Genomic DNA, 9,787 nt, shown 5'->3' on the forward strand with positions numbered 1-9,787 from the left:
GTCTTTGAGTTCAAACTAAACTAGCATAATAACTGTCTTTTAAGTCACTAAGGCCCGAGTCCGCCTAAGTGAAGCACAAGCATCATCATGCATTAGCACCTGAAACACATGTAAAAATAGGTACGTCAGCATAAAAATGCCTGTGAGATACATAGGTTTTGTTTATGCAGATTCATGACTTATGGTTTGAAAAATGTTTAACAAAATGTAGTCATGAACCTTGTAAAATGTTTTCCTTTGTAAAACCATGTGAAAATCAATGAAAATCAAATGATGATGAAATGATAATGCATGGTTAAATACATAACCAAGTGAAAATGAAATTTGATAAAATGTGTACTTTGTAAAACATTGTCTAGTTCTTGTATAAAATGTTTCATGTCTTGCCCAAGTGATTTATATAACGCAACAATGTATAATACAATAAAAGCACTTATATATAGGAAGTACCAGCGGCGTATCCACCATGCTTTTATCATATCACACATAGCCCCGTTACATAAGTCACTTATCAATAACCAACCCAAATGTCTTGTTCAATGTCCAAAATGTGTATGTGTAAACCATATACAATGTCATATGTGAAATGTTTCATGTATAACCAAATGGAATGCATAGCAAGTAGGAAATCATCTACTTAAACTATGTGATGGTGTCAATGTATAAACTGTGTCATGTATGGTGAATAACTAGAAGTTACTCAACCCCATAGTAAAAATGTACAAAACAATGTTTTTGAATAAACCTAAGTTTAAATCAAATGTTATGTTTTGCAGAAAAACAATGCTTTATGATTACAAACATTTATGCAGTAATGTTAATCGCATACATTCAAGCCTTGCGACTGTGGCGACAAACCCTTAAACGAATTAAAGGTTTATCTAAATTATGTTGTCGGATTCTATCATCCCCAACTTCCAAACAAACCCAGGAAGTCGGAAACGGGAGTTGTCAATTCCTATGGTACCATTACATAAGTCCGAGCGGCGTGATCAATGTTAATGAATGTATTATTGTCCCGATTGAACATAGCAAATGTCATAACCAATGTAGCATGTGAAAACCATGTACTAGGAATGCTAAGTAAACATGCCTAGTAGAAATGTTCATGTAAAACAATGTGCTAGCATGCTCAGTAAACATACATAGCAGAAATATCATGTAAAACAATGTGCTCCATATGCTAAGTAAACATATGCAACAAATGTGTAACAAATCAATGTGCTAGCATGCTTGACATACATAGCAAAACAAAGTGAAAGCATGTACTAAATATGTACTAGGTGAAACTAGCATGTTTATGTCATAAAAGCATGAAATGCACAAAAGTAACATGTATGTACATGTGTATCACCCCAAAGTATTTGAAAACAGTAAAAGAGGGGAACTATGTACTCACTTGGGATTGCTAATTAGTCTTGATAATAAGACCAATTTAAGCTCCAAGTATCACGGAATCAACCGGCACCTAGTATAGGTAACTATGTTAATAATCGGCTCCTAAATCGGGAGATAGGATAGAATGAGGTTCTATAAATCAAAATGAGTAATTAAACTCATATGGTATGATTTAATAGGCCCTACATTCTGATTGGAAAGCCTACCTAAGTGCTTTTGACCCGTTTCAACCCAATACGGTAACATAAGTCACTATAATGCGTCGTTAGCGTAAAACTATGTTCGGATGGTTAACTATGTGCTCTGCCAAGTCTTACATGCCCAATTATCCCTAAACATGTTACTAAATCAGTTTACATGTCAAAAATATGTTCACATAGGTTAAATACGGAATTATGCTTCAAAAGGGCATTTTGATAATTTCCTTTGGGCATACAAGCTATCTAGCAAACGACTAACCAATCCTATGTGATCATAAGGTTATAACCTCAGTGGTTATTCCCTATGTAACTATGATCACTAACTAAGCTTGGTCGGATCCTAAAGATCGACCAAACGGGTCGGGTTCGGAAGTATAAGCGGTTGTTTAGACCGCTTACCTTACGACCCTAAACAAGCACAAACTAATAGTGTCGAGTTAGACATGTCAAAACATGTCTAACCTACTGATTTGGTATCAAAACAAAGTGTTTTGATACCCTAAAGTAGTTCCGAGGCAAAATGCGTGTTAAAACGCATTTGGACCGAAACTTTGACTCAACACTACAACTAGCTAACGTGGTAATCATCGGCTATAATCACGAAGGATTATAACTATCGTGATTACAATCACGTTTCAAAGTTCAATTGAACTTTGACTTGACCAATTGATGGTCAAAACCAAAAGTCAAACTGTTGGCCAAACGTTTGACTTTCTGTACAAAATAAGGAAAAAGCCAATAAAAGAATGAAAGAATCTCACTTAGGGTCCTTGCTATCTTTTCAACAAAGAAGACAAAGTCCCAATGCAGCTTAGGAGAGCTCCCAAGCAGATGTAGAGAGGAGAGAATGAGAATGAGCAAGGAATGAAGGAGTTAGGATGGCTATTTATAGTTGTGGTGAGTTAATAGGATCATCACAAGTGTTTTGATTAGTCATTAAGCAAAGAAATCTGGCCATACAAGTGTAATTGACAGCTATATTTTGCTTGGAGAGGTGCTAACTTGGTCACCACACAAAGGAATTGCAAGAAAAGTCCCTGAATTATCAAACTGATGCTGAAAACAATGTTTCTACCCAGATGTGATGCTCGCGTAGCGCGACCACAAGGCCTTATGGCCGTCGCGTAGCGCGAGGGTGTAGGCTGAACTTTCAAAGTTTGGCAGAAATGGTCCCTACACGTTTTTAAGCTTGTTTTTGACGTTTTTAACCTCCGTAAAGTCATCTTCAAGGCTCCACAAGGTCGTTAAAGTGTAGGGGACCTGAAATATGCTCTGAAATATCACGGATGTCGGTTCGTTTGGTCGTACGGTCGTGTTGTTCGTTAAATTACGACGAAACTCAAACGGACGCGAAAACGAACCAAACTAAGCGACGAATGGAATTTTTTTGTATGCCGATCACTAAAATAAAAATATTTTAGTGTGTACAAAAATTTTGGATGTCCAGATGGGTCCAGAACGTAAGATATGCGCGAAAATGCAAACTTACGCCGTTTTTGACACTTTTAGTCCCTGTAAGATCATGTAAGCATGTTTTCGCACACCGAACCTATCAAAGCTTATTTCTAAGCCATGTTTAGGTTATATATGGTATGTTTAACTTATGATCAAGTTCCGGACTACACGTTGCCTTAGGAAACTACAAACTTTTGCAAGTTGACGCAAATAGTCCCTAAGAGCGAATAAACTTGTTTTTGCCATACCAAAGCCTTTAAAACTTATTTCTAATTTATGTAAAGGTTATTTAAGGTATGTTAAGTTTATGATGATGTTCCGGAGTGTTTGTCACGTTATACTGATCGTGTTAACGCATCAGTTTGCGTATAACTTTCAAGAAAACGATATAGAGTTGAAAATCGATCAAAAATCAACATAGGCATAAAACCAAACATAAATGACAAACATTGGGATCAAAACACACTGTTTTATTAATATTCTATTGTTCAGAGTTTGTAAAATGATATCACAAGCACAGATGTCACAGTCTCCCCTACTTCAAGAAATTTCTTCCCGAAATTTATTTAGAGGATACTTGTGAGAATAGATGTGGATATTTCGCTTTCATCTGATTTTCATGTTCCCAAGTAAACTCTGGGCCACGTTTAGATTCCCAGCGAACTTTGACCAATTTAATCCGTTTGCCCTTCAACTGCTTAAATGTACAGTCCACTATTTCCACAGGTATCTCAACGAAGTGCATCGTGTTATCAACACGAATTTCATTAAGTGGTATGTGGAGGTTCTCATCAGCTAAACACTTTCTAAGATTGGACACGTGGAATGTTGGATGAACATTTCCAAGTTCAGGAGGTAGCTCAAGTCTGTAGGCTACTTTTCTGACTCTTTCAACGATCTTAAATGGTCCAACATAGCGTGGTGCAAGTTTTCCTTTCTTTCCAAATCTAATCACACCTTTCCAAGGGGATACCTTGAGTAGGACGTGATCACCAACTTGAAATTCTAAGGGCTTGCGTCGTCGATCCGCGTAACACTTTTGACGGCTTCTAGCTGTCTGTAGGTTATCACGAATCTTCTTGACCTTTTCTGTAGTCTCTAGAATGAGTTCAGGTCCTGTAAGCTGAGCTTCACCTATCTCATTCCAGCAGACCAGTGAACGACATTTTTGACCGTATAAAGCTTCGAAAGGAGCCATATTGATGCTAGAGTGATAACTATTGTTGTAGGAGAATTCGATCAATGGTAGATGCGAATCCCAACTACCACCAAAATCAATCACACACGCTCTAAGCATATCCTCCAGTGTCTGTATTGTTCTCTCAGATTGACCATCTATCTGAGGATGGTACGCTGTGCTCAAATGAAGTTGAGTACCCATGGCAGATTGCATGGTTCTCCAAAAACGGGACGAGAATCGAGCATCTCTGTCAGATATAATGTTCAAAGGAACACCATGTCGAGATACAATCTCATCAACATATATCTTGGCAAGATCGTCAGCAGATAAACTCTCGCGGATTGGCAAGAAATGTGCTGACTTTGTAAGACGATCAACAACAACCCAAATGGCGTCATGACCTCGTTTAGTGCGCGGCAGCTTGGTAATGAGATCCATAGAAATGTTTTCCCATTTCCAAACCGGAATCTCTGGTTGCTCCAATAATCCAGAGGGATGTTGATGTTCTGCCTTAACCTTGAGACAAGTAAGGCATTTTGAAACATATAAGGCAATGTCTTTCTTCATACCCGGCCACCAGTATTGGGTTCGAAGATCCTTATACATTTTGTCTGCACCAGGATGAATAGAATAACGAGACTTATGAGCTTCATCCATTAGCAAGGTGCGAAGATTGTCTATGCTTGGGACCCACAAACGGCCCATGTAGTAGAAAATCCCAAAGTCTCTCAATTCAAGCTCAGGATTAGTATGACACGGTAACTCTTTACCCATCAAGTCTTGTGTAACACAAGTATGTTGAGCCTGAATTATGCGGGTTTGAATGTCAGATCGAAGTTGGACACAGTGAAGCTTGACACGTTCCTTACGACTCAATGCGTCAGCCACGACATTCACCTTACCAGGATGGTAGTGAATTTCGCAATCGTAGTCGTTTAGGAGTTCAACCCAACGTCGTTGCCTCACGTTTAGTTCTTTCTAATTGAAGATATGCTGGAGACTCTTGTGGTCAGTAAACACTACACACTTTGTACCGTAAAGGTAGTGTCTCCAGATTTTGAGAGCAAAGACTACTGCACCCAACTCAAGATCATAAGTGGTGTAGTTCTTCTCGTGCACTTTCAGCTGTCTTGATGCATAGGCTATAACTTTGTTTCTTTGCATAAGAACACAGCCAAGGCCTAAGTTGGATGCATCACAGTACACGACAAAGTCGTCGTTACCCTCGGGCAAAGATAGAATAGGTGCATCGCAGAGTTTCTGTTTCAAGTTCTGGAAAGCTTCTTCCTGTTTAGGTCCCCACTCAAAAGGTTTGCTCTTCTGTGTTAAAGCAGTGAGAGGAACCGCAATTTTGGAGAAGTTTTCGATGAAACGGCGGTAATAACCTACTAGACCAAGAAATGAACGAACCTCGGTAGGAGTAGTAGGAGTATCCCAATCCTTAATCGCACTGATTTTGGCGGGATCTACATGTATACCTTCTTCGTTGACGATGTGCCCCAAAAATTGAACTTCCTTAAGCCAGAATTCGCACTTGGAGAATTTGGCGAAAAGTTGTTCTTTCTTTAGGAGCTCCATTGTAAGACGAAGATGTTGCTCATGAACAGCACGAGTCTTAGAATAGATCAAAATATCATCAATGAAGACGATGATGAACTTGTCCAAATAAGGCTTACAAACCCTATTCATCAAGTCCATGAGAACAGCTGGAGCATTTGTTAAACCGAAAGGCATGACAGTGAACTCATAATGACCATAACGCGTACGAAAAAGCTGTCTTGGGAATATCTTCTTCGAGAACTCGAAGTTGATGATACCCAGAACGTAGGTTAATCTTTGAAAAGCAAGTAGCACCCTGTAGCTGATCAAAGAGATCATCAATGCGAGGTAGGAGATATCGATTCTTGATGGTAAGCTTGTTAAGCTCACGCTAATCGATACACATCCTGAATGATCCATCTTTCTTTTTCACAAATAGGACAGGAGCGCCCCAAGGGGAAAAGCTTGGACGGATGAATCCTTTGTCAGATAGCTCCTGAAGCTGCTTAGATAACTCTTGCATCTCAGACGGTGCAAGACGATAAGGTGACTTAGCAATGGGATTTGCACCATGTACGAGATTGATGCGAAACTCAACTTGGCGCACAGGGGGTAAACCAAGTAATTCTTCAGGAAATACATCTGGATAATCCCGAGATATCTTGGATAGTCTTACCCTTGCCTTTATCCTCTACGACATGTGCTAAGAAAGCAACATACTTCTTTCGCAGGTATTTGTGGGCTTGGGTACAGGACATGAGATTAAGGCTACAAGCAGGTTTCTCCCCACGAACTTCTAAGATCTCACCAGTCGAAAGCGATATACGAACCAGCTTCTCAAAACATACCACCTCAGCATGGTATTTGGCTAACCAATCCAATCCTACTATTACATCGAAGCTCCCGAGTTGCATCGGAGTGAGGTCGATAGGGAAAAGATGGTTATTGAGATTCAACTGGCAATTTCGAAGAACAGAGTCGAGTAAAACAGGTTCACCGCTAGCTACTTCTACTGTCAAGGGCTTTCCTAGTTTTGTTCTAGTCATCGAAAGCAAAGGCTCAAATGCTAAGGACACAAAACTCTTATCGGCACCCGAATCAAATAGAATAGAAGCAGGATGGTTGTTAACAAAGAAGGTACCGTTCACCACTTCGTTATCCGCACGTGCCTCATTGTCGTTCAAGTTAAAAGCTCTACCACGAGCCGGTGCCTGATTTGCGTTTGCCAACCTCGGGCAATTGTTCCTGTAGTGGGTCAGATCCCCACAGTTGAAACACGAACCAGGCGGAAAGTGAGGTCGTGCAGGATTCTGGGCAGGGTTTTGTACTGCTGGGTTTTGAGCTGCCTGATTCTGGTTAGGAGCAAAACGACAAGTATTCGCAAGATGCCCAGACTTGCCACAATTCGTGCAGATGCGGCATTGCATCTGTGGCTGGTGGTGACTGTTGCATCTGTTGGATAGAGGTGCATTACCAGCATACTGCCTTTTGGCAGCAGGTTGTGCAGCCTGATTCTGTGCTGCCTGGTTAGGAGCAGCCTGATTTGTCTGAGCAGTGACCGCGAAATTCTTGGAAGCCTTACGCTTCCTCGATTTCTTTGAAGACTCAGCAGCCTTCTTGCCCTTGCTTTCCTTGGTGCTATCAGACTGTTTCTGTTTCTTATCACCTTTCCTGTGGAGTTTACCCTTCTTGATTTGGGATTCAGTAAGGGTAGCAGCTAGCTCAATGGCCTGTCGGACGGTAGTCGGGTGACCGCCAGTGACAATATCCTGAATAGGATCTGGCAACCCATCTATGTACCTCTCGATTGCCTTATCCAAAGGCGTGACCATTGTCGGACAGAGCAAGCTTAACTCCTCATATCTGTCAGTATAAGCCCGGTGTTCACCACTGACTTGCTTCAGATATTTGAACTCATCTTCGAGTGCCCTCTGCTCGTGTCGAGGACAAAATTCTCTCATCATGAGAGTCCTGAGTTCCTCCCATGTCTGACCTAAAGCAACATCAGCACCTCTGTCTCTCATTACCCCATTCCACCAGGTAAGAGCCCTCTTTTGAAACACACTAGAAGCAAACTCGACCTTACGGTTGTTCGGACACTGAACATGGCGAAATGTGCTCTCAAGACTCTCAAACCACTGGAGAAGCCCAGTTGCTCCTTCAGTACCACTAAACTTGAGCGGGTTAGCCGAGTTAAACTGTTTAAAGTTGCACGGAGCAGGTGCATTAACATTGTTATTGGTGGCTTGGTTTATTTGAGTTATGAGACCAGGTAGCATAGCAGCCATCTGCTGTGCTATAATAGCTGCCAGTTCGGCATCAGGTTGAGGAACATTTCGTCGAGGAGGCATTCCAAAAGAGGAAACATGAGAGAAAACGAGTGAGATGATGTGATGAAAATGAGACAACAATAAAATCGACAAAAAGCAAGGATGGTGTTCGTTTGTTTGTTACCACAAAGCAAACAAACAACACACAGTGACAAATCAGAGTAATTGAGTCATAATAATGTATCACCGAAGACATGCTCGCCTATAAGTGAACACTCACCTCAAGAGTTCCCAGGTAAGAGTGACTGGTCCGATACTGCGGATTTGTACGAACACTCTAGCCTTAGACAGAAAACTCAGGGTACAGGCATTCACTCTTCCAGTTTGCACGTGTTCACATTATTTAGACCCAAAACATTGACGAGATTTTGAAAACTCAAAAGGCATAAAGCCAAAGATGAATCGAACCGGAAGGGTTCAAAACCATATAATCAATCATCCAAGGATAGATGATTCATTTTCAAAGCGGATTTGTTATTGTGTTCTCGTTATGGTTATCACCTAAGGATAGGTGACGGGTATTGTTTTAAGATCTAAACACAAGTAAACTTGTGTTAGGGTCCTAGAAAGTTATAGTCTAGGTCAAATCATTACTAAGAACCTAATTCCCTATAACCATTGGCTCTGATACCAACTCTTCTGTCACACCCCGGCCGCGTAAAACAACAAACCGCGGCGGAAACGCCGGGGAGGTGAGTGGCGACAGAATTATTGTTTCAACAACCATTGCAATTAAAGTTATGTATTTATTAAAATTAAAGTTACATTGTCTTTGAGTTCAAACTAAACTAGCATAATAACTGTCTTTTAAGTCACTAAGGCCCGAGTCCGCCTAAGTGAAGCACAAGCATCATCATGCATTAGCACCTGAAACACATGTAAAATAGGTACGTCAGCATAAAAATGCCTGTGAGATACATAGGTTTTGTTTATGCAGATTCATGACTTATGGTTTGAAAAATGTTTAACAAAATGTAGTCATGAACCTTGTAAAATGTTTTCCTTTGTAAAACCATGTGAAAATCAATGAAAATCAAATGATGATGAAATGATAATGCATGGTTAAATACATAACCAAGTGAAAATGAAATTTGATAAAATGTGTACTTTGTAAAACAATGTCTAGTTCTTGTATAAAATGTTTCATGTCTTGCCCAAGTGATTTATATAACGCAACAATGTATAATACAATAAAAGCACTTATATATAGGAAGTACCAGCGGCGTAACCACCATGCTTTTATCATATCACACATAGCCCCGTTACATAAGTCACTTATCAATAACCAACCCAAATGTCTTGTTCAATGTCCAAAATGTGTATGTGTAAACCATATACAATGTCATATGTGAAATGTTTCATGTATAACCAAATGGAATGCATAGCAAGTAGGAAATCATCTACTTAAACTATGTGATGATGTCAATGTATAAACTATGTCATGTGTGGTGAATAACTAGAAGTTACTCAACCCCATAGTAAAAATGTACAAAACAATGTTTTTGAATAAACCTAAGTTTAAATCAAATGTTATGTTTTGCAGAAAAACAATGCTTTATGATTACAAACATTTATGCAGTATTGTTAATCACACACATTCAAGCCTTGCGACTGTGGCGACAAACCCTTAAACGAATTAAAGGTTTATCTAAATTATGTTGTCGGATTCTGTCATCCCCAACTTC

This window comes from Helianthus annuus, chromosome 4, assembly GCF_002127325.2.
Source record: "Helianthus annuus cultivar XRQ/B chromosome 4, HanXRQr2.0-SUNRISE, whole genome shotgun sequence".
Taxonomy (NCBI): Eukaryota; Viridiplantae; Streptophyta; class Magnoliopsida; order Asterales; family Asteraceae; genus Helianthus; species Helianthus annuus.